Here is a 24825-nt window from a genome sequence, read left to right as displayed (position 1 = left end):
ATGAGCTAGGATGAAAGCCAATGGGAGCTGCCACAACAACTTAATGTTAACGGAGGCAGGGGAGAGAGATGCTGCTTCCAAGGTACATTAAGTGTTGGAGGAAAGAGAAGCAACAACAACGTAATTATATGTTAGTAATTTTAGGTAAGCTGCCTTGAGGATCCTTCTGGATCAAAAACCAAGATGAAAATAAAATAAAATATATAATACCTTCAGGCAATTTTAGTAATTAATATAGCAGCAATCATCTCAGGAAACATTCTCTGAGGGCTCCTGAATCACAGTAAAAATAGAAGCATAGCATAGTGTTGTTTCAATATTAAAGGAAACTACAATTTGAAATACTAAGAATTACAATAATTACATTGCTATTAGTGACTCTAAGAAAGCTTACTCAATACTTAATTGGCAAAAAAATTATTTGTTTCTGAAGCCTTTGGAGTCATTTCAAGGCAATGCAAATTACTGTTTTATGTTCATTGGAGATGAGTGCATTATTTTTAGTGCTACAAATAGAAATAACAGCTGTCATTTACACAGCCCAGCCCCTTGCAAAGTAGTTGAAAGACACACCCAAGCAGCAGCAACAACAACAACAACAACAACAACAACAACAACAACAACACAATAACAGCAGACAAGCCAAGAATATGTTGAGTCTGCCACTTCTGTTTTCATTTTTTGAAAGCTGCACAACTGGAAGCCTGGACAAAGCAACCCAAATTGGAGTGTGCCATCAGATAGTGTAAGGATGGTGTGCCCAATATCACCTCTTGTATTATGGGGACAGCTCAGCATATGTCAGTCCTGCCAGCCCTCCTGTCATCTGAATAAATAGACATAGGAGTGATACATACTAGGAAGTCTGGAGTTTTGGGTGAATGGAAGGATCACATCCACTGTGGCTCCCAGTGTGTTTCTGGGCACAAATCAAAATATTGACTTAATAAAGATGTATTCCTCATGCTCTGGACTCATTTGGTTACTTCTCCATTGCCTTGCCCAAAAGAGCTATGTTGGGCAAGATCCAAGAAGGAAGTCAGATAGACAGCCGCAAGCACCTTGTCCAGATCTGTAGGCCTCAAAAACCAGAACTGATCCCATGTAGGAAGTGGATCTGCAGAAAAACCTCGCAGCATTAGCTTGTAAGGTACAGATTCTTGGCACCAGAGCACAGTGGTTTAGGACGCACGTGCAGAATTTGGGATAAAGAAAAGGTTTATCCTGATCATTAGAGTCTTAACTTGAAACTAATTGTTTCATAATGTAATTTTAAAAGCTGTTCTCCATAATACCAGATTTAAAAGTTTAGTGCAAGAAAGCCATACTAAGCACCTTTGGAGGGCGACACTAATGCTAATTGAGCTTGATAATCTTGTAAATCTTGCTTGTTAGTGTTGAACAAATCTTTAGCTACACACCAACCCTTTTCTGTATTAGCCTAGACCATAAAGAGAGAGAAAATATACTAAGGGCTCATTCACACTTTGCTCCACACTTTCTAGGCATAGGTCTGTGTTTTCCAGACCCCTGTCCAGGTGGTTTCTTTTCCCCCATTTTTCTTTTGGTCCTGGCACTTCCCCTGGGAAAACCCATGCTTTACCACTGAAATACATTATACACTTTATACCCCATATATGCACACTCAACCACTTTGATCTGTGGCACTGCACTGTTACTCATTTCACATTTATAATAACTGATCTTTTAATGGCAGCACCTACACTTTGGAACTCCCTGCCTTTTGACACCAGGCATGTTCCTTCACTGTACCCTTTTTGGCACCTTCTAAAAACATTTTTGTTTAGACAAGCCTACCCAGATATCTAGAATGCTGATATGGGTGCCAATCTGCTATTGATTGTTTTAAAATGTTGCTTTTACTGATACTATCACTGCTTTATTCTTTTTGTAAACTGCTCTGTGTTTGTGTGAAACAACCAAGCGGTGCATAAATTCTATGAAATAAATAAAATAACTGTTGAGGGTGATCATTGTAATCAGCATTGTGTCCAAGGGGGCCCCATTACCCACTTCAAATACATAAGACTATGGAAGAAGCCTGGTGTGGTGTGGTGTGGCTCATATGCTCCTGCGGCCAGGCTAGGAATGTGAGAGCCTGCAGGCTTTCGCTGATAAAACAGCAACTAGCCACAATGTGTAATATGGGAATGCTGGATGTAATTGGTGAATCAACCCACCCACAGGTATAGTTGGGTTTCTGTGTTTAGTGCTTGCAGTAGCTGAGAAACAATTGCAGAAACTGCAGCTGGGCCATACATTCTTCTGGACCTGTTTTGCAGAACCTGTTGCTGTGGACTGGTATTCAGATTTCTGGAATGCTTCCTTTCTACTTGAACATGCTTATATACTCCCAGAGACCACACATCATTGCACTCCAGACCCAAATGGACCACTGAAAAAGTCTGGCTCCTTAACACCACTATAATCTGAGGGGTCCTGGCCAATTGGAAAGAAACCTTTGCCAATCTGATGTCTTCCAGATGTTCCCACCAGCTCCTACCTTCCACTTTTAAAACGGGTGGGGAATTTCTGGTATGTGAGCCAATGTTGGCCTGTTGGCCTCCCCAATTTGGCCCACTAGGCTGTTTGGGTCAAGCTGTGCCTGCCTACCCTGCACCAGACATCATATTGGACATACTGCTGGAGAGTGGGTTAAGCCACTGTGCTGCTTGGGCTTGCCGATCGGGACGGGGTGAGCTCCCATTGTTCGGTCCCAGCTCCTGCCAAACTAGCTGTTCGAAAGCACACAGTGCAAGTAGATAAATAGTTACCGCTCCAGCGGGAAGGTAAACGGCGTTTCCATGTGCTGCTCTGGTTTAGCCAGAAGCGGCTTAGTCATGCTGGCCACATGACCCAGAAAAACTGTCTGCGGAAGCGGACGAATGCCAGCTCCCTTGGCCTTTAAAGCGAGATGAGTGCCACAATCCTAGAGTCGTTCACGACTGCACTCAATTGTCAGGGGTCCCTTTACCTTTTTACTGGAGAGACCTTTAGTGGATGTTCTCTGAAGCACCTCCCTCCCTTTATTAAAGCTCACTGGAGCAACCTTTAATGGGGGGGGGTGCTTTAGAGAGTGGTTTGCCTCTCTGTAGCATTTCCCCCTTCCCATCTTTAACATCACTCTAGCAAAATATTTTCAGGTGGTCAGTGTCTGTCAATCATGTGATCTGGTAATGTCATGCAACCGGCAAGTGGGTAGCCCTGCCCACCTGTCAAATTTGGCCAGTGAGGCTGATCCTGATAAGGATCTGGCCCGTGGAGCCAAAAAGGTTCACTGTCCTTTTAAACACCCCACAGTTTTAAAACACCTGCAGAACACTGATATAGAAGATTAATAATCAGGTATCTCAACTGATTTAAAAGAAGGCTCTGTATTTTGAAAGCTTTCAAACCTTCCCACTACACCTTCTCTCTCCCCCCCCCCCCCGGTCTAGTGCACCCTCCTGCTACAAATCTGATATTTGCCTGGGGGGGGGGGAAATACAACAAAAGCCCCTGCATTTCCTCCCTGTCAGTGAAAGTAGGAGTTTATTCCTGTGTGTTTCACTGAGTTATGTGGGAACACCCCCACCTCTGACATCATGGCTCCAATCAAACTGAGAGCCCCTATGCCTTATTTTAAAAGGTGGTTGAAGATGCAATCCTCTACAGAATTACTAAGAGTCAGCCCCATTTCTGAGTACGTACGTTTGGGCTAGCACTATGTGTCTCCTGCATCACATATTGTCTGACCTTCACTTCAACATGCAGAGTGTTAGAGCTGAAGACAACAGGCTGACTTAGCTCTCAGCCCCCACTTGTGGTCAGATAAGTCATAAAAATAGCAGGAATAAGGCTGGACAGCAGCTGGTGTCAGCTGCCTCATCGCTAGTCATGATGACGTGTTTATGTGGAGAAATAACAGATGTGGAAACAAACAGAAGTTGACGTTACGTTACAGGAGAAACACGACAGGAACAGGGAGATTTTCGGAAGGGGGGAAGAGGAAAGTCTCCTAGCAACAGGATGAACAACTGTTTTTAGAAGGGAGCTTGATTTGGCTAAAATTGGGAATGGTTGGGTGGGGCTGGTAGACTTCATTTAAGTTTCCTCTCCCTTCCCCCCGTAAGTTGTGCACTGATAAGAGGCACCATTCCTCATGCCCCATGCATTACAGTTACTTTTCTCCAGCAACTTTTCTTTTTAGTCGGGGCCAGAAGAAGAAGAAGAAGAGTTTAGATTTGATATCCCACTTTATCACTACCTGAAGGAGTCTCAAAGCGGCTAACATTCTCCTTTCCCTTCCTCCCCCACAACAAACACTCTGTGAGGTGAGTGGGGCTGAGAGACTTCAGAAAAGTGTGACTTCACCCAGAAGGTCACCCAGCAGCTGCATGTGGAGGAGCGGGGACGCAAACCCGGTTCCCCAGATTACGAGTCCACCACTCTTAACCACTACACCACACTGGGAATCAGGAGACTGACATAGAGAAGAGGGCGAAGAACCTGTGACCACCCAACAGCTATAGGACTCCAGATCCAATTAGCCCCAGCCAACATCAGGGGTAATAGGCATTGTGGTACAACACCTGAAGAGTCACAGGCTTTCCATCCAAGCTGTACAGCAGCCTTCACCAACCTGGTGCCTTCCAGATGTTTTGCACTAAAATTCTCATCATTCCTATCCATTGGCTGATGTGAGTTCTAGTTCAAAACTACCGGAGGGCAACAGGTTGTGGAACCTCTGAGCTGTTGTCCCATTTCTTGGTGGTCAGGCCACCACAGGAGTATGCCTTCTACACTTTTTGTCAACGAAAGGCTGAAAAGGAGTGTAAGAGACACGGTGTGCTCCCCGCTGTCCCTTAACACCAGAAAATGGGAGACCACTCAATTCAACCACCTTGCATTTAGCTCCCTTCACTGCCACCGGGAAGCTTTCCCAGTGGGAAATGAGAGTTGCCCAATAAGAAGAACCCTGTAGCTGGAGCAGGCTTATAGTCCATCTAGCCCAGCACTCTGTTCTCAACGTGGCCAACCAAATGCCCCAATGGGAAGCCTGCAAGCAACAGCTGAGTGCAACAGCACTCTCTCCTCCTTTGGCTTCCAACAGCTAGAATTCAGAAGCATATCACTTGTGACTGTGGAGGCAAGAGTGCAGCCATCCAACACAGTGTCCATCAGGGAATTGATTATTTAACTATCTTGTCTTCCACCTTTCTTCAGTCATGGATCCCAAGGCAGGATACATGTGACCACCATGAAGTCAGACCCTTTCAGACAATGGCTGGATTCAAGGTGGCAGCCTCATGTGCCTAAACAGTCTATATTCCACAGAGTAGCCACTTGCGGGGTGAGGTGGCCATGTGTCTCAGAGCAGCTCTACACAGTAACTTTTGAAAGGGGAGTCATGTAACTCCCAAGGTGTGCTTGCCCAACCAGCGTGCCAACAACTTCAGGCTGCATCTCCTGATACCAAGGCCAATTAGAACACCTTGATCACTTTCGGCAGAGAGCGGTACACACCCACTCACCTTTTATTTTTTTCATGACTGCATACCTGCAGTAGAAACCCTGCCAGGATTGCTGTGTAATTAACGGCAGAAAAACACTTGGGTGTTGGGGAAGTAGCAGAGCACCTGCCTTGCATGCAGAAGGTACCAGGTTCAACCCCCAGCATCTCCAGGCAGGACTCAGAAACACCCCTGTCTGAATCCCTAGAGAAATGCTAGGATTCAGTGTAGGCAATGCTGAGCCAAACAGACCAATGTTCTGACTTGATATAAGGCAGATACCTTAACGCATGGACAACAATGGTCACAGTCTTGCTCTCTGCCTGCATAGTAATAATTTCCCAAAGTTGCCCAGACTGATTCAACCCCAAAATGTTAAGTCAACCCATATGATCATTTGTCTCTTGAATCAATTACAGTGGTACCTCGGGTTAAGAACTTAATTTCTTCTGGAGGTCTGTTCTTAGCCTGAAACTGTTCTTAACCTGAAGCACCACTTTAGCTAATGGGACCTCCTGCTGCCGCTGCGCCACTGGAGCACGATTTCTGTTTTCATCCTGAAGCAAAGTTCTTAACCCGAGGTAATATTTCTGGATTAGCGGAGTCGAGTCTGTAACCTGAAGCGTATGTAACCTGAGGTACCACTGTAGTGGCTGATGACCACTGGAGCTGGTGAGACAGTGGGCAGGGCAGCTAATGGGCAGTAGAGCCCGAAAGTCAATAGAGATACTCATCTTACTTGTTTACTTCCCATCCTCCTCCATTTCAGAAATATAGTGGACACTTAAGCAATGTTCAAAAACAAGCACCAGATACTTAAGACCAAACCAGCAACAAGTTGGATGCCTCTGGAGGAACGCAACACCATACTATTATGTTCATTCCATCGGGGCAAGCATTTCTGCTTGCCAGATTAAAGGATCTCCTGCCTCCTCCTACAATGTACTATTCTGGGGATTTTCTCAACAAGCCAGAGTTGATTTGGGGAGGGCACATGGGGGAGGAGAGGGTGAAATCCCCATTACGCTGGCAGGATTTGTGCTGGCTTCTACTAATGCAATGGTTGAGTTCAAATTTTATACCTTATACCTGGAGAGCTGGACAGGAAAAATTCCAGGGAGTCTCTGAGTGATGAGAAATGTATGAATATGACTCTATGGGACACAGAAATGCTGCACTCTAGCTCTGGCTTTTAGGGTGCAGGAAAAATAACCATAGGATTCTAACCCTCCTTGCCTCTCCTACCCGAATCCCTCATCCTTACTTATCAGAGCATGCCAATACAATATGGTCAGATGCCAGTTTATTGATGTATGGTTGGCCACATGTGGCTTTGGATGTGAGCCACAGCACCCCCCTGTCCATTCAGGAGCATTTGCATGAATTTGGCTGGAAAAGCAGCAAGACAAGAGGCAGAGAGCAGTGAAATGAATCTCCAGGACAAACTACCAGCTGGCCACTGCATCACAACACAAGGAAGCAGGAGGACATTCCCAGTGGTGGTTTGTTCCTCTTGGGACTGGTACGGTTAAAGGCAGGGAGACCAAAAGTACATGGAGCCAGAGCCAACGATAGGCAGACCCACCCCACATGCATCAGGGCCAAGGCAGCAAAACACTATACACAAAATTAGAAAATGTGTGAAAGGCATTTGAAGTAGAAGTAGCAAGCACAGGAAGCCCAAATCTAGATTAGGACCCTGGTGTGCTGGGCAGAGAGGCAGGGTCTAACCCTTTGCCCCCTATGCTATGATCCAAATTTGGGCTGAGCCTGCCCTGCCTGCTATTTGCATTTAAAGGAAATGCCTCCCTTTTCTTTTATTTCAAGGCAAATAACAGGTGGAACATTTTGTGCTGAGGCAATTGGATGCCTCCAGGAACCAAGAGGACAATTTTTAAAGGGAACATATCCTCATTATTAACCTACTTAGCACTACATGGACGTATGAAGGGCAGGCTCCACAGGGTTAGATTATACATTTGAAGATGCACTTCAAAAGAAGAAGAGGAACTGTTGCTTTCAGGTCTGGGCCTTTGTCCAGGAGCCTGTCTTCCCTAAGTCTCCCTTCTCTTGCACCAGGTATCTGCCTGCTCTCCCTGCCTCTCTCAGCTTAAGAACAAAAGAAAAGCCCCACTGGATCTGGCTACGTGGGTACCTAGTCCAGCATGGTGCTTCCTGTAGTGACTAACCAGATACCTCTGAGAAGACCACAAAAAGGGCTTGAAGGCAATAGTCCTGCTCTGCTTTAGTAACCAGTGTTATGTGTTAACAGTGACTCAGAATGTAGCAGTTAATGGTCATAGCTTGTGGTCACTGACAGACCCATACTTCTCCAAGCATTTGCCCAATACCTTTTTAAAAGACAGCGGCCATCATCCCAAATTCATGTTACCTACTGCTTTCCCAATCTGCCAGGCTCCTTATTTACTCATAGACTTGCTTGCCTGCTGCTTACCTGTACTCTTGTTTCAGCTGCTGTTCAACAGTGGCACCTACAGATCACCTTACTTGATTAGTTTAGTATTTAAATGTGTATGCTCAAAGCATTTCATGACAGAACAAAAAAATGCAGACGGATACACCATTACAATAACAATATAATAACAATAATATTACATCATTTCAAAACATAACAATCCCAACAAATACAGTAACTCAGTTTGATTCTATGAGCATTATAACGTTTACAGCTCTCAAGCTGGCCAGCAGCATAATAACACAAACCTCCTCCACCTGTTTTCTTTTCTCACCTTCAGCGTGTGAAAGAGGCTTCCTTCCTGACTGCCTGTGCGCTTCTCATCGCCAGTGTGGTGGAATTGCTTTCCTGGCTCATCACATCCATGCTTCAGATGCTGAAGATCCTGCTCCAGTACCTGCAATTTATTAGTATCCACCTATCCAGCCTTGGCTTACTTTCAAGGCCTCCGCCCAGCTAGTCACAACTCAGTCCCTCCTTGCTCTGCTTACCACTTCTGACAAGTCCCGTCCTTTTCCATCTGATGTCCCTCCTCCACAGCCTTCAGACTTGGGTTTATTTAGTTTGCTGAGTATGGTTTTGCCCAATATGTTTTGGTGCCTGAAGATGCAAATCCAGGTGGTTCCTCCCACAGCTTACCGTAGGGCACAGCCTACTAGGGAGTACTTCTGCACAAGCCCTGCTGGAATGAACAGGTATTGTGAAGCACGTTTGAAGTTTCAGTGGTGGCCACTGGCCAGTGAGGTGGGGAACAGGGCAGTAGGTGGCAAAGCATCCACTATGCATGAAGAAAACCCCAAGTTCAAGTCCCGGCATTTCCAAGCAGGACTGGGAAATATTCCTGCCTGAAACCCTAACCATGGCTTAGTGTTATGTGTACACCCTGCCCAGCAGGTTAACTATGGTTTATTTATTGCCAACCACCAGAATCTTAACCATAGTCTGTGTGGCTTATGAACCTTGGTTTGCTTTAATTGCGGGTTGGTATTATGTATGAAGCAGGCCACTATCCCGAAGTGTTCTGGGAACAGCAGCTGAGTAGGCAAGGCAAGGAAGAGATGGTTCATCATTTTTTAAACCATTTGAAACTATTTTTTTTAAAATATTTTTTATAGGGGCAATGATTGCAAGCCCCCAGTCCTTGGGGGCTTGGCTATGGGTGTCATTGCAGGTGAAGAGTGAGGCCAGAGTAGGGGCCCAAAAGTCCATATTGTTTTTAAGGTCCTCTGGTGGGATTAGGTCTTCCCCTGGGACCTTCCCCAGTCTTTATCAAATCTGAACTGAAGCCTTTTTAAAGGCCAGTTATTGAACATATTGTGTTAGTGTTTGGCAAAATAAAAAAATTAAGCAGTTGATAAAACAGCACCAACTGCAAATATTTTTTTAAAAGGCAAAGTGGTTATGTATGTTCATTTTTAATATTTCTTTTAAAACTCCCCCCTTTAAACACTATTGCACAGTGTTTTAATAATTAAAAAAGCATGAATTAAAATACTGAAAAAATATGTGGCTACAATGGCATCTACTGAAAAGATGAAATAGACAGTGTTCAGAGATATAGCTGCATGGAAATAGGCTCAACCACTCAGTACATCACTACATGTAGCACAACCAGGTGTCTTTTAAAGAAAGAAGTATAACATGAAGGCAGCCACCTGACTTGGGTCAATGAGAATTGCTGTCCAAAGTCCCGGGGGAGCAGCACCAGGTGGGTGAAGGCTGTGCTAAGGCCATCTATACCTGGCATATATTGTGTTCTGTACTTTCCAGAAAGTTTGGATTTCTGTAATTTGAGAAAAGGTGGAAATAACACAAGGAACACAGAGGAGAACAATGATTTGATGACGCTAAATAGATGCTGTGTTAAAAAAACACAGCAAGTTTACATAGGCATTTCCATGTTCTCCTGACCAGAGTCTCCTTAATGCCTATTTTGGCATTAAGAGGTATATAAATTGACCAACTAAATGAAGCACGGTTATTCCACACTAAATGCAAAGTGTGGAAGCAGCTGTGGAAGGCAGCAAGATGTTTGGTGCTTGTCAGCTCAGAAGAGGGACAAAGGACTCATCAGAATGAATACTGTTATGTACTGAAGTTCTCACCCTGGGCCAGCAAGGGGATACTGTAGATAGTTATGCAAATGAAGGATCGAAACGTGACGTTCAGTGATTGGATAGTTTTAGAAAATGGCAACAGTTACATTGTTCTGGAGCTCTATATAAGTAGGCTGACTGAGCTCCTTAGTTTAGTTCTGTTCCAGCTTACAAAATAAAGAGCTGCTTTGGAGAAATCGCTGTGTCGTCTGCTATGTCAACCCACAACTTAACAAATACTGTTATGAATTTGGAAGATCAGCCTGGATGATGCCCTGAGTTCCTCCCAATTCTTGGGATCCTGTATCTGAGGGGCTAGAATGTTTGAGAGCAAGTTTGCCAAACCAGTTCCTTTGTTTAGGTACTGTCTTTGGCTGATTAATTAAGCACCATGATTTGCATAACCAAATGAGTTGCTCTGTGCCATAAAACAAATGGGTGGGCCTCCCCCCCCCCCCATCTTTGTAGGAGAACAATAGCCAATGTTGTACATGAGTTGAGCTGGAAGTGGGCTGGTAGCTGGAGACACAGAGACATGCTCGCTAAGTGCTGGATCCAAAGTTGTGGCTCATGGAGATTCAATATATTTGGGGGTGTTAATACTGTGAGCATCTCCATCCTATGCTCAGGTTGTTTATATGTGTAAATAAATCCATAGATGCTAATGACACGACAGTGTCTGCCGACCTTCATTCCAAGGAAATTGAACTCAGGGCAAGTGCTAGAATCCCTGGCATCTCTTACCTCTTGGAGACTGGAGTAGCATTTAACAATAATTTTTAAAAGCTCTTTATTGGCAAGCTGGTAAGTACATTTGCAGACCCTGACTTATTGCAGTAACTTTTAAATATATCATTACAACTGCAGCAATGTTGTCAATATATGTGAAAGTCACCCTTCTGAAAACAAAACACACATAGATATACCAATAGGGAATTAAAATTTAAGCAACGAAGTAAACTTGAAGAGTTAATTGCATTTTGGCAACTCTCACCTGTAGCCATTGGCAGAAGGGAGCCTAAGATTTTATTGATTCTGAATGAATTCATGCCTATTAAAAGAAAATGCAGGTATTACCACAGCCTTGTTTTCCACTTATGGCAGACCTGTTTGCATCAAGTGCAATGAACTGCAATGTTTGTTTATTATTGGTTGTACAACTATAGCAATATTTCAGTTTAGAAGACATGAAAAGCAATAACCACAAATCTTACAAGAGAAGTGAACTGATCTGCACCCCCCTTCAGCAGGACTGAAATGAGAGAGTATGCACATTTTAAAACAGCAGACAACCACCAGGAGGCATCACACTCCACAAAGTATAATTAAAGAGCTGACGGAATTAAAATACAAGCTGAGTTCAAAAGGTATACTACATGCCTTTGTCTTTTTAAAAAATGACATTCTCTTTGTGTTTTCCACCACAGAATTCTAGGAAGGACTGTATAATTTTCTTCTTCTTTAATAAACCAAGGGAGGGGTGGAGGTGGGGAAGCTATATTCTATAATTTATTTATTTGTTTTCTATTCCAAACACCAATATAAATATTCTTCGGGTGGCTCACAGCAATAAAAGAATCAACAAGATTTACGATTCATGATATTTATGAATTACGAATCATGAATTATGAATCACGGATTATGATTTACGATTCATGATTCGCGATTCATAATATTTATGAATTATGATTTAGGATTCATGATATTTATGAATTAAGATTTAGGATTCACAATATTTATGAATTATGATTTAGGATTCATGATATTTATGAATTATGATTTAGGATTCACAATATTTATGAATTATGAATTACGATTCATATTTATGAATTATGATTTACAATTCACAATATTTATGAATTATGAATCATGAATTATGAATCACGATTTATGATTTCCAGCAGCGGGGGCCCGCTAGGGGCGCATTGGAAGATGGCCGTCAATACCATCTCTCCGTCTCACACGAGGTAATTAAGAGGCTGATATGGGAGTATGCAGCCTCCCTTGTTACCCCACGGGAATGGGGAACACTGCTTCACCTGCGGTTGCCATAAATCACCCCCGAGTTCGAAAGAAGGGGATGAGGGCACAAGGCGCACAGCACTCGTGTGGGATGGCTCTCCCGGACGCTGTCTCTGATCACGCGGCCTGGTTGCAGCAGCTCAAAATAAACAATTAGAGAGAAGCAAATGCACATATTTCGAGTGAAGAGCGGGAGTTAAGACTGCTAATTGAAGTGACCTCTGTGAAGTGAAGCAACGGGCTGGATTCAACAGGACTATATCAAGAAGAAGACACATCAAAGGGTCGGTATGTCGGAACGGGACGTAATGGGAGGGGGAACTTTTCTTTTTTTATCTTATGTGATTACCTAACAATCCCCCCCCCCGGAAGAATCGTTGCAATTACTGATTATAAGCGGGATGATTAAGAACTGTGTGGAAATGAATTACTAATCAAAGACATGGCTTGTGGAATATCTGGAAAGGAATGAAAGGCCTTTGGAATGACGCAGTTATAAAAAGAGACTCGTTAGGAAGCAGGCCTGGTTGCAGGATTTACGATCGAGGGGGAGGAGACCATGGCTTTGTTATTATATCGGACTGTGAGTTTGACCTGGCAGAACCCCCTAAGAAGATTGAGGAGAGAATGACAGGCCTGTGAGGACTAATGGGCAGACTTTAAGAATGTTTTGTACGGAAGTGTTGAAATGGCATCTGTCTGTTTGAATATGGCTCTTGGAGGAATGGAAAATCCACACAGGATATAACAACGTTTGTTTTTAACCCGCTTGTGGAGACTATCAGAGGTCACAAAGAAAGGAATATATGATAACAACAAGAAGATGAGGATAATAATAAAGAGAAGATTGGACAGAACTGTGAATACTATTTGGACAGAACTGGGAATCAGTTAAAGCAGCAGCAAGAGAGATGTTTGGATCCCTTTCTGAGCTCGAAGCATGGGTACCCCCAACAAAAATTTAAAAATTTGGCTTTGTAATTTGGAATTAATGTGATTTGATTCGTTTGTTAATAAAAATTATATTAAAAAAAAAAGAACAGGTGGCATAACCCCAGAACAACTACTAACCTGGACATTTAAAACAATGAATAAAAACTAGCAGCAGCAGCAAGTCTACACAAATTAGCAGTTAACAGCCTGGGGAAATAAACATGCCTATTGTGTAAAGAAGGCACCAGGCTAGCCTTCCTGGGCAGAAAATTCCATAAGTGGAGAGCCACTGTGCAGGCCACCCACCTGTCATTTGATGATGGGGAGATTTGGAGGGGTGTCTAAGGTAATGATGTCAGCACGCAGACAGGCTGATACAGAGGTTCCTTCAAGTACACTGATCCCAAGTTGTGTAGGTCTCTCAGTGTATCAGCACTAATGTGCTACTCAGAAATCAGCCAATAGCCAGTAGGAATATTTAAGAATATGTGATATGTGCTCCAACTAATTCAGCACTGGATATAGGGCAGTGCGGGCAGTTCCCCCGGTTAGGGTGCCGAGCCAAGGAGGCACAAAATATATAATATTGAGAAGATCCAGTAAGAAACTGTATCTTATCCAACTGTATGAAAAAGAATCATTATGATAATAAGAATTATTGGGGGGGGGGGGCAAATTTTGTCCTTTCTTAGGGTGCCATATTACCAAAGTCTGCCTCTGACTAATTGGTCTTGATCAAGTCTTGCCGCTGTATTTTGCAGTAACTGAAGATTCTGAAGGGTCTTCAGAAGTAGCTCTGCAAGCAACACATTGCTGTAAATTAGAGGTTATCATAGTAGATAATTGTGGGCAAGGTATCTCTAAGGCTGGATCTAGACACATCAAAGAAGAGTTTCAGTTAAATGTGTTTCAAACTTTGTACAGTGGTACCTCGGGTTAAGTACTTAATTCTTTCCAGAGGTCTGTTCTTAACCTGAAACTGTTCTTAACCTGAAGCACCACTTTAGCTAATGGGGCCTCCCGCTGCCACCACGCTGCCGGAGCACGATTTATGTTCTCATCCTGAAGCAAAGCTCTTAACCGGAGGTACTATTTCTGGGTTAGCGGAGTCTGTAACCTGAAGCATATGTAACCTGAAGTGTATGTAACCCGAGGTACCACTGTATGAGAAATTGGGTTAGCAAATACAGTATGGAACTCCATAGCGCCATCTGGTATCACAGTGTTAGAATGCATAAACAACACATATAAAGCGTTCTTTCTTTGCCAATGTAGCTGAGTCCCAAGCTCCCACCATTCCTGGCTACTGACTACACTTACTGGGGCTGTTGGGAGCTGCAATTCAGCAACATCTGGAAGGCAGAAGATTCTCCAAACCTGCTCTAGACAGAGCTGGTGAAAGGCATTCCAAAACACCAGTGCCATCCAAGATTGAGGCACTGTAAGGGCAGATACAACCGTCCTAGAGAAAGAAGTTGAACTCCACCTTCCTGGTTAAATGAGCTACTTATCAACAGTACTTCCAACTTGTCTGGAGTGAGCTTCAAGTTATTGGCTCTCATCCAGTCCATTACCAGTTTATGGCACCAGCTTAGCGCACCCATTGTCGTTGTTTTTTTACCTGACTCAAATATAAAAGAGAAATAGAGATGGATGTCAACATGAATAGTTTATTGAGCTGTAACAATGACAGATATTATCATCTGGGAAGCTGCAGTGATGGAAAAAGAGCACCTACAGATCTGTTCCATTTTAACAGGAGATGTTAAGTTCAATGAAAATACAAGGGAAAAAAATCGTTACTTACTTTGATCCTTTGGGATTGGTCATACTACTAAGTGTCTAGCATGATCCTAAGCATGTTTACTCATAATGGAATGGAATTCTATAAGAGTTACTCTCTAGTAAGTGTGTATTAGGGATGCAGCCTTAAACGAATATATTTATTTATCTACTGTACTGCATGTCTTTTTAATCTACCCTTCAATAATATTCCCCGAGTGGTTTTCAAAACAAGCAAACGACTATGAAAATGTTCATATGTATGTATAATGATAGAAAGATACACACAGACAGACTGCGTAACTCCTACCCAAATTGGGCTGACCTTGGGTACACCAATCTTCTTGACTATTGATCACGCTGGCTGGGGCTGATGGGAACTGAAGTCCCCATAGGCTTGGAGGACCATAGGCTGCCTACCACTGGAATAAAACACAGACAGCTGATGCTTTTTCTTCGACAGATGTGTACATGCCTCCCCTTTGAAACCCAAGAAAGCACTACTGGTGTGCACATGTGGGCAGCAAGCATTCTTGGCACAAAACAGATTATAACAATTCCAACAGAATGCATTTTATATTTTGGCAGTGGTTCCCAAACTTATTTAGCCTACTACCCACTTTCCAGGGGGAAAAAAATACTCAGCGCTCCCCTGGAAATCTAGCTTCTTTAAGTGAACAAACAGAAAGATGCGATGACCAATTTTCATTCTTTTATTTATCTATATGTCTACCTCCAACTGGATGAGGAGGTGAACTAGGCCCTGGGATTAAAAACCCATGGGGTGGACTGGAGTGAAGCCTGCTGGCTCAGTCCGATCTGTCCCAGGGGCAGGGCTGGCCCCTGCGGGCCGCCTGCCATTGGCCAAATAGGCAGGCAAGCTGTGATCTACTTCCTGGGCCTGGATGAAGCTGAAAAGGGTTCACCCAAGCCCATGAAAACCCCCTGCATCTAGCACAACTGCCAGATCCAGGGGAGGAATTGTCGCCATCCCGCAACGGGCCCCAACCTGACAGGAAGCATCATTACATGACAGATGAAACATGTACGAATAGTGTTTCAATTTTTTCTTCTCTTCTTTATGTTTACACCGTCCCCTTATTTTTATTCAATGCCCCCCAATTACACCTGAGGCTATTACTGCCCCTCTGGTTTGTTCCAGCGCCTCCCAGGGAAGCATGGGGGTGACATCATGTGTATAGCATACTGGAAAGATGCCCTGCCCCCCACCAAATGCGCACTGCCCAACAGTGTGTTCACACTCTAAAAGAGTCACATTGCTAGGAGAGTCTAAAGGCCGTCAAGCTCTGCATTTTCTCTTCCGAGATTCCTATAGTTTGAAAAAAATAACAAGGACTGGTGGAAAGCAAAGCATAGCCTCCAACATTTCACTGATGAAAATAGGGATGTCCCATTCCATAATGATAATTTTACTGTTTATATCCCATGCCACTTACTGGGTTGCCCCAGCACTCTGGGTAGCTTCCAACATATATAAAAACATAATAAGACATTAAACATTTTTTTTAAAAAACTTCCCTATATAGGATTGCCTTCTGATGGCTTGTGGGTCAGATAACTCCATACCCTCCAACATTTTACCAATGAAAATAGGGGTGTCCTAAGGAAAAGTGGGACTGGAATCAAATCACAAATTGGGATGGCTCTCTAAATCAGGGATGTCCCTGGAAAATAGGGACACTTGGAGGGTCTGGGAAAGGAACCCTGCCCCCAACTCAGTGTTTCTCTTCTGAGAACAGCACTTACGTAAACTTCAGAGTGTCAAAATCATCAGAGGAGCTAATGAAGTGTGAACAGTGTTAGCTGACTGTGAAGCTACTCTGATCGGCTTACCTACCCTGAAAAGAAATATATATATATATTAAAAGGATTGCAACATGTGGAAGACTGATGTTCTTCCGAAATATAGATTTTTGTACGAAACAAAGAACTTATTTATACACTTGGCATTCATTCACAGCCCACTGCAGACATCTTGCCATTAAACTTGCAACTGCCAGTAATTGGCAATCAAGGAAATGTGAAAACTGTGCATCAGCACTTCTATTCATCTCTTCCCCTAACATGTGATCAGTATGTGATCAGTTAATGTTTCTAATATGTCATTTCTTTTATCTAAATAAAAAAAATCCTTCCAGTAGCACCTTTAAGACCAACTAAGTTAGTTCTTGGTATGAGCTTTCGTGTGCAAGCACACTTCTTCAGATACACTGAAACAGAAGTTGCCAGATCCTTCTATATAGTGAGAAGGTGGGGAGGGGTATTACTCAGAAGGGTGGTGGGAATGGGAGATTGGCAGATAGCTGAGATGAGCCTGCTGACGACTCTTAACGACTGTAATAGGTCTTACAGGAAAAGGCAAGGGGTGAGAAGGTGAGAAATGGCTTAGTCATGTATAATGGGATAAGAATCCAATGTCTTTGTTCAAACCTTATCCCATTATAGTCTTTGTTCTTATCCCATTATACATGACTAAGCCATTTCTCACCTTCTCACCCCTTGCCTTTTCCTGTAAGACCTATTACAGTCGTTAAGAGTCGTCAGCAGGCTCATCTCAGCTATCTGCCAATCTCCCATTCCCACCACCCTTCTGAGTAATACCCCTCCCCACCTTCTCACTATATAGAAGGATCTGGCAACTTCTGTTTCAGTGTATCTGAAGAAGTGTGCTTGCACACGAAAGCTCATACCAAGAACTAACTTAGTTGGTCTTAAAGGTGCTACTGGAAGGATTTTTTTTATTTTGACTATGGCAGACCAACACGGCTACCTATCTGTAACATTTCTTTTATCTGTGAGTCCTATGTATATCTAGGTCACCTTTGGATTGTGAAGTTAAACTTATCTCAGCATATGCTGTATGTGATCTGTATGCATTTGGAGATTGGGGTAAGGAGTCAAAGAGGTAGATGGGAAAAGGTGAGGGCAAGGGTGAAAGTGCAGATGGAGGGGAATTCGTGCCTTACCCCTTCACCATCTTCTCCCCCAGGCAGCAGCGTAGCTAGCCACTTGGGTGCCTGGTGTGGGGGCATGTCCTGCAGCTGGGGGTGGGACGAGCTGCCCGTGGGGCGGGGTGAGCCTCTCCGCTGCCTCCCCCTCAGCTGTAGGGCAGCTGAGAAGAGGCAGTAGGCAGACGCAAGTCCCACGCTGCCATTTTAGATAGCACAGTCCTGCAGGAGCCTAAGTCACCATATCACTCCAAAAAATTTTGTGAGCCGATTTAAAAAAACAAACTCATTTTGTCAGTCACACACCCCTCAGTGATGATACCTGGGGCAGACCGCATCCCCCACACCCCCCTTCTTCTCCCACTTCCCCCAGGGTCCAAGCTGTTGCCTTTACAGTGGTACCTCTAGATACGAACGGGATCTGTTCCGGAGCCCTGTTCGCATCTAGAGGTAAACGTATCTAGCGACAGCACGTCTGCGCACGCACGCGTCGCTTTTCGCTGCTTCTGCACATGCACGTGACATCATTTTGAGCGTCTGCGCAAGCGGTGAAACCTGGAAGTAACGCGCTCTGTTACTTCCGGGTTGCCGCGGAGCGCAACTCGAACACGTTCAACTTGAAGCAAATTTAACCCGAGGTATGACTGTATAGGCTGTTGCAGGACAGTAGTCAAGGAATCCACAGGAAAACTAACTGGGACCCACAGCAGAAGCAGTCTCTTTAACTTGCATACAAGAAAACATTTCTGACAGTATCTCTTGCAGCAGAAGCTTCATTTCAAATCCTATTATATTCTCTCAGCAAAGCGATGATACTTTGGTGACACATTCAGGGCATTTGTTAAGTTCATTTGCCAGGCCTCTTCCTATCCACCTTTTCTTCTGGACCGGATGTTGTCAAAAGGTCTCTTGATTCAACATCACCTTGAGAGGTAAACGGGGCTCCTTTGATCTAACATGGATAGAACAGATTCACTGCAGAGCAAATCAAGGCTTTGAGCTTTTTATATCTGGGGCTGGGGGGGGGTGGAACCTAAATCTAACAGATATTCTTCCATTTCTCACTCCTGCTTTTCACCCACCTTCGTCTCCCACAGGCAAGTGTTTCTAATTTCTAATTTTTATTTTTATTTTGCCTTGTGAAAAAAGAAAACCAGCTGCTGCAAAAAAAGAGAAACGGCACAAGTAATTGCCCTGAAAGCTGGCAGATATGTGATCTAAGCCATTCCACTTGCTACATTGTAATTAAAACATGCAGCTGTTCAGATTAAAAATCATGAAACCACAGTGCGCCTTTTATTTATATGCTTCTACTTTATGCACTCAAAGCTGACAGCTTATTCTGCACTCTCTGGCAGAATATTCCTGCTAAATTAGATCCCCAAAAATAAATTGACAGAAAGTGATGGAGATTTATGGCGCAACTTTGCTTGCACCCATCTGGCTTCTAAGACTGAATGCTTACCCTTGCATACAGAAGAAACTGGTGAGCAAAGCCATCTCATGAATGAACTATTAATAATAGGGAGAAACCAATATTAACACACACTTTAACCACCATGCACACATAATGCTTTACTAATGTACCATACTGTTATGCCGGTTTAGAAATTGCAAGTGGAGACTAAGAAAGTTTAGTAATTAGATTAATTCTGCTTCTCCCTGACATACTCCCAGTGCTGTCCATTCTTGGCTTCTACTAGTTGCATTTTGTCAGGAGTGCAAAGATGATGTTGTGACCCTGACATTTTGTTTCCAACTTTCTTGGTGAGAGATCACTGACTTTCATATTTCCAGGGGTAACCCACTCTCCAGATGGTGATTTGCGGGCTAGAAATATAAACTGGCACACAAAAAGGAGCCTCTGCAGAGTGTTTAAACTCTAGCATAATGTCAGCCCCAGTCAAAAGGCTTCATAGTTAGGGGAAATGTGTGTTGGATCAATGCCTTGGGCTTCACATTCAAATCTCAAGTAGTGATGCAACATGAACATTCAAAAACCCTTTTATGTCTTGCAAGTTCTGAACCCTACCCCACCCCTTAAAAAAAGAAGAAGTGCACCAGTACACCTTTTACCCCATGCTGATTAAAATTTGTTACTGTAATGCAGGACCCAAGAAAATTGTTCTGTGTCTAAAGAGCCCTCTGAAGACTCCCTAAATAACCAGAACTGGATGCTATGAACAAGGGTGACAAATACAGGCCTTCTGAATAAAGGATTGTCTGCAGACCGCAGCATTGCAAAACTGTTCTTAGTGTTATAACAGCAGCTATTCAAAGCCACACTTCAAAGGGCCAAGTACTACCCTTCAAAGGGGAAGCATTGGCATAGAATTCTTGATTGGCATCGCATGCAGGAGAACTGTGTGTCCACTTAAGAATCCTTTGAGCAGGCAAGTAGTAGGATGGGACCGGTATCATTCCCATACCCCACTTCCCCGTGATCTAACAATGCAGAATATGGGAATGTGCTACAATTGTTTTAATAGTTTTTAATTTGTGTGAGGGTTCCCCCCCCCCCGTTTGTTTGTATTGAGGGAAGGGACATGCGTTTGGACAGCAGGAGGCTGCCAATTGCAGTGGCTCTGTGTAGGAGGAAGTATGATGTGTGAGGTAGGGCAGCTCAGGTAAGGGGCACAGTTAGTAACTGTGCCATGTGCCAGCCCCTCCTCCAATGTGATTGTCCTGTCAGCCAGGCCTCAAGTCTGCTGTTACTGAATGCCAGGGCGGCTCTGAATAAGACCTCTCTCATCCATTATCAGGGGACGCGAGTGGTGCTGTGGGTTAAACCACAGAGCCTAGGACTTGCCGATCAGAAGGTCGGTGGTTCGAATCCCTGCAACAGGGTGAGCTCCCGTTGCTCGGTCCCTGCTCCTGCCCACGTAGCAGTTCGAAAGCACATCAAAGTGCAAGTAGATAAATAGGTACCGCTCCGGCGGGAAGGTAAACGGTGTTTCTGTGTGCTGCTCTGGATGACCCGGCTCCCTCAGCCACATGACCCGGCTCCCTCAGCCAATAAAGCGAGATGAGTGCCGCAACCCCAGAGTCGGCCATGACTGGACCTAATGGTCAGGGGTCCCTTTACCTTTACCTTTACATCCATTATCAGATTGTGGAAGATGATCTGGTCTGTATCACTAAGAGCTGGCTAAGTGAGCCGAGTGGAGTTGATTTCACCCAGTTGTGACCAGCTGGTACTCAGTGCAGAATCAGGGCACACTTGAGGGTTGGGGGTGGTCTATAGAATTCCACCCCCCCGGCTCTATTTTTGTTGTGGGGAAGACTAGAGCGGCACAATTGAAATAGATTAGGGATTCTGTTAGTTTACTGTCTGCAGTGACTTTGGGCTCACCCACTACCAGTATGCACCCATGAAAAATTACCCCCACTCCAAGAAGTGCAGTCCACAGCAGAAAAAACATTCCCCATACTCCTGGCCTATTTGCACTGACTGGCAGTGGTTCTCCAGGGTTTTCAGACAGGAATCTTTCTCACCCTTGGCTGGAGATTTCAGGGTTGAACCTGGTCATAGTAACCTAAGAAATCCTATGTGAAACGCTAAGTGGACCATTCACTCATTGAATATTTCAGTCCACTTAAGATGCATTAACACAGTTAAAGGAAACATTTCAATAAAGGCAAAAGGCACTTGAAATGTGGAGTACAGCTGGAGAGGAGCATTATCTGGGGAAATATGAGGGTAAGATGCACTTGGCTTGAGGGCTGGAGGTTCCCTGCCCCTGTCTTGGGAAAACCAGGACATCCTATTTTTTCACACAAGGGCACAACAGCTGTTTTGGGTGCTGTGATCTCATTCCATGATCTTACCCCTGCAAAAAGGGGCAAGATTAAACATGGATACACCAATAAAATTAAAATCAAGATTCCATGCACTCCACTCCATTCCCCCTTCCTTCCCACCCAGGGCTGCCCTTTTCTCTACCTGTGTCTAAGAGCCAACGCATCATGTGAGCAGCCACTATGAGCTGAGGTCAGGAGAGGTGGCCATGGAGAAGCTATGGAGAAGTAACAGGGTGTTCTCTCACAGTCACCACTGCCGCTGCTGCTGCTCAGGACAAGTGCCGGCTCATCCTCTTCCCTAGGCTTGGCGGCGGCAGCACTGGCAGGAGAAATAGGGACATTTTGGGATCAATTCAGAAGCCGGGGTGGCTTTTGTAATTCCAGGACTGTCCCTGGGAAAAAAGGGGCACTTGGAGGGTATGGCATTTACATCACAGATAAAGCCGTATATACTGCAGTGAACTCAATGGACCAATGGTCTGACTCAAAACAATATTTTTTTTGGAGAAGGGGCAGTCACCATTGGAGTTATGAGAAAATGCCATGGATGCTAGTCAGAAGATGACTGTCCTGGGGAGTAGTAAAGGTAAAGGGACCCCGACTATTAAGTCCAGTAGTGACCGGCTCCGGGGTTGCGGCGCTCATCTCGCTTTATTGGCCGAGGGAGTCGGCGTACAGCTTCTGGGTCATGTGGCCAGCATGACTAAGTGGCTTCTGGCGAACCAGAGCAGCGCACGGAAACACCATTTATCTTCCCGCTGGAGCGGTACCTGTTTATCTATTTGCACTTTGACATGCTTTCGAACTGCTAGGTTGGCAGGAGCTGGGACCGAGCAACGGGAGCTCACCCCGTCGTGGGGATTCAAAACACCGACCTTCTGATTGGCAAGTCCTAGGCTCTGTGGTTTAACCCACAGCACCACCCACGTCCCTGTCCTGGGGAGTAGTGTGGCACAAATAGTTGCTACCTCTAAAAGAGAAGAAAAAAAAGGACAGCACCATAATTTTTTTTCCATTCCATTTATGAATTGCTTCCTATAAAATATCTCAAACTGATTTAACAAAGAACATATATAATGCTATTTTATTCATCAGACCAATGAACAATGCAGGTTATTGTTCTGTTTGTTGTTAAGTTGTGTATTCTTGTATTCTTATACTGTAAACCACCCTGTGACCCTCGGATGAAAGGTGGTATGTGAATTTAATTATTTAATCAGTTAAACAACTTCATATACACGCGCGCGCACACACACAAGTTCAGATGCAATACATATTGAGACTAGGACAAAAATGGGGCAAGCATGACCTCCATCAGCTGAAAAAAGGCACCTTGCTCACAGAAAGACAAAGAATTCTAGACACTGTAGTTTCTCAAGGGCTGCTGGGAATTAGAAGAGGAAGAGGAGTTTGGATTTGATATCCCGCTTTATCACTACCTGAAGGAGTCTCAAAGCGGCTAACATTCTCCTTTCCCTTCCTCCCCCACAACAAACACTCTGTGAGGTGAGTGGGGCTGAGAGACTTCAGAGAAGTGTGACTGGCCCAAGGTCACCCAGCAGCTGCATGTGAAGGAGCGCAGACCCGAACCTGGTTCCCCAGATTACGAGTCTATCGCTCTTAACCACTACACCACACTGGCACTCTTAACCACTACACCGCAACTAGTGTTGCCAGACCCCCGCCCCCTGAGCTGACCTGAAGTCTCCAGGCTTGCCCCATCACCCCCAGCTGGCAGAGGAGGGCTTCGTTCTCCAGATGGGCAAGAGGGGGTTATGAGTGCAGTATTCACCTGGCATGAGGGGCAGTGCTGCAAAAGCAAGCAGAGCATGTGAAGAGGACTAGCAGGAGCCAAGCTAATCCAGCTAAGGTTGGATATAACCCTTGGGTTCTATGACAGGGGCGGGGAACCTCCAGCCCACAAGCCAAGTGCAACTTACCCTCATATTTCCCCAGATCATGCTCCTCTCCAGCTGTACTCCACATTTCAAGTGCCTTTTGCCTTTGTTGGAATGTTTCCTTTAACTGTGATAATGCATCTTAAGTGGACTGAAATATCTGAGAGCAGGCATAGAAACCTCTGGCTTTTGCATAGCTGGAATAGAGCCTACAGTACAAAGATAAGAGCCACATTATCTGCTACCCTCCCCTCTGCCTCTGAGCACCATGCACCATTGGCATGCAGTTCCGGGTGGGGTGGGGTGGGTGTCATTCCTACAGGGGAATGCAAGCCCTTGTGCTAATAAAAATTCCAACAGTTGCATGGTGTGCCTGGTATCAGTGCAGATGAAGTTTGGTCTGTACATATTTTTAATAATAAACAAACCAGACAAATAAATCACCAGAGGTACACCCACAGACCTGAGATTATGATGTTCTCTCCCCAGCTGTTGCTATTAACTACAGTAAAAGGGGTCCAGGCGTCCTTTACCTTTCATTAGCTACAAACTTCACAAAAGTACATGATAATGTTGGGCCTTTTCCTCTTCCCCAAGCAGGGGAGCCGAGTTGTGCCCAACATTGAGGGGGGAGGGGACATATCACGTGTGCATGACATCACATGCATGACACTCCCCAAACCAGCCAGACCCACTCAGCCCGCAATCCACTGGGCGCATTTTCTGGAGGGGGCAACCAGGCGCCCTCCCCACAACAGGCTCCCATCAGAGCCTGTCTCTGACATGTGAGAGCTTCCTTGGACTGGAGAGTTGGTGGCAGAGAGCTGCCACCCCTCTCCTCAACTGGGCACCACCACATGCAGCTCCTCCACAGAGGAAGGAGGCTGCTGGCTGTAGGCACCCGGCCACGGCTGCTCCATCCTTGGGTCAAGTCTGACCCGAGGGGTGGAGAGGGGCTGTAGCACTCAAGGCCCCCAGCCATGGCTGCTCTGTCTCTGGGCAGAGAGGGGCTGTGGCGCTTAAAGAATAGGGCCCATGAAAGGTGATGTTCACCCTTGCAGGTCCCGCCCAGCTCCACTGTGCTGCATGTTGTTGTTGTTTAGTTGTGTCTGACTCTTCGTGACCCTAAATGCACGCCAGGCACTGAGCTGCATAGATTTGTCAAATTCCATTTGTCATCTTATATTTCTAACTAAGTATTTGTTTATTTTCCTAATTACATCCGCCTCCATCAGTGGAAGAGCTGAGAAGCAGAGTTCACTCCATCGGCTGTGCTGTGGCAGGCCAGCTTCATCAGGCCACCTCTCCCCTCATTTGTCTGTCACCTGGGGCAGC

General features: G+C 44.7%; 1 long non-coding RNA gene across 2 annotated transcripts in view; it reads left to right on the top strand.

Moving 5' to 3' along the window:
- Window positions 1-10282, top strand: part of LOC308468412 — a 32805-nt gene extending 22523 nt beyond the window's left edge. For both annotated transcript variants that reach the window (XR_013981639.1, XR_013981640.1), the window contains exon 4: window positions 8270-10282. This is a non-coding gene — a long non-coding RNA (uncharacterized lncRNA). The remainder of the gene's footprint in view (window positions 1-8269) is intronic.
- The last annotated feature ends 14543 nt before the right edge of the window (window positions 10283-24825 follow it).

This window comes from Podarcis pityusensis, assembly GCF_964106645.2.
Source record: "Podarcis pityusensis genome assembly, chromosome: Z".
NCBI classification, from domain to species: Eukaryota; Metazoa; Chordata; class Lepidosauria; order Squamata; family Lacertidae; genus Podarcis; species Podarcis pityusensis.
Note: the sequence above shows the minus strand (reverse complement) of the source record. Positions and strands in the feature narration are given on the sequence as shown.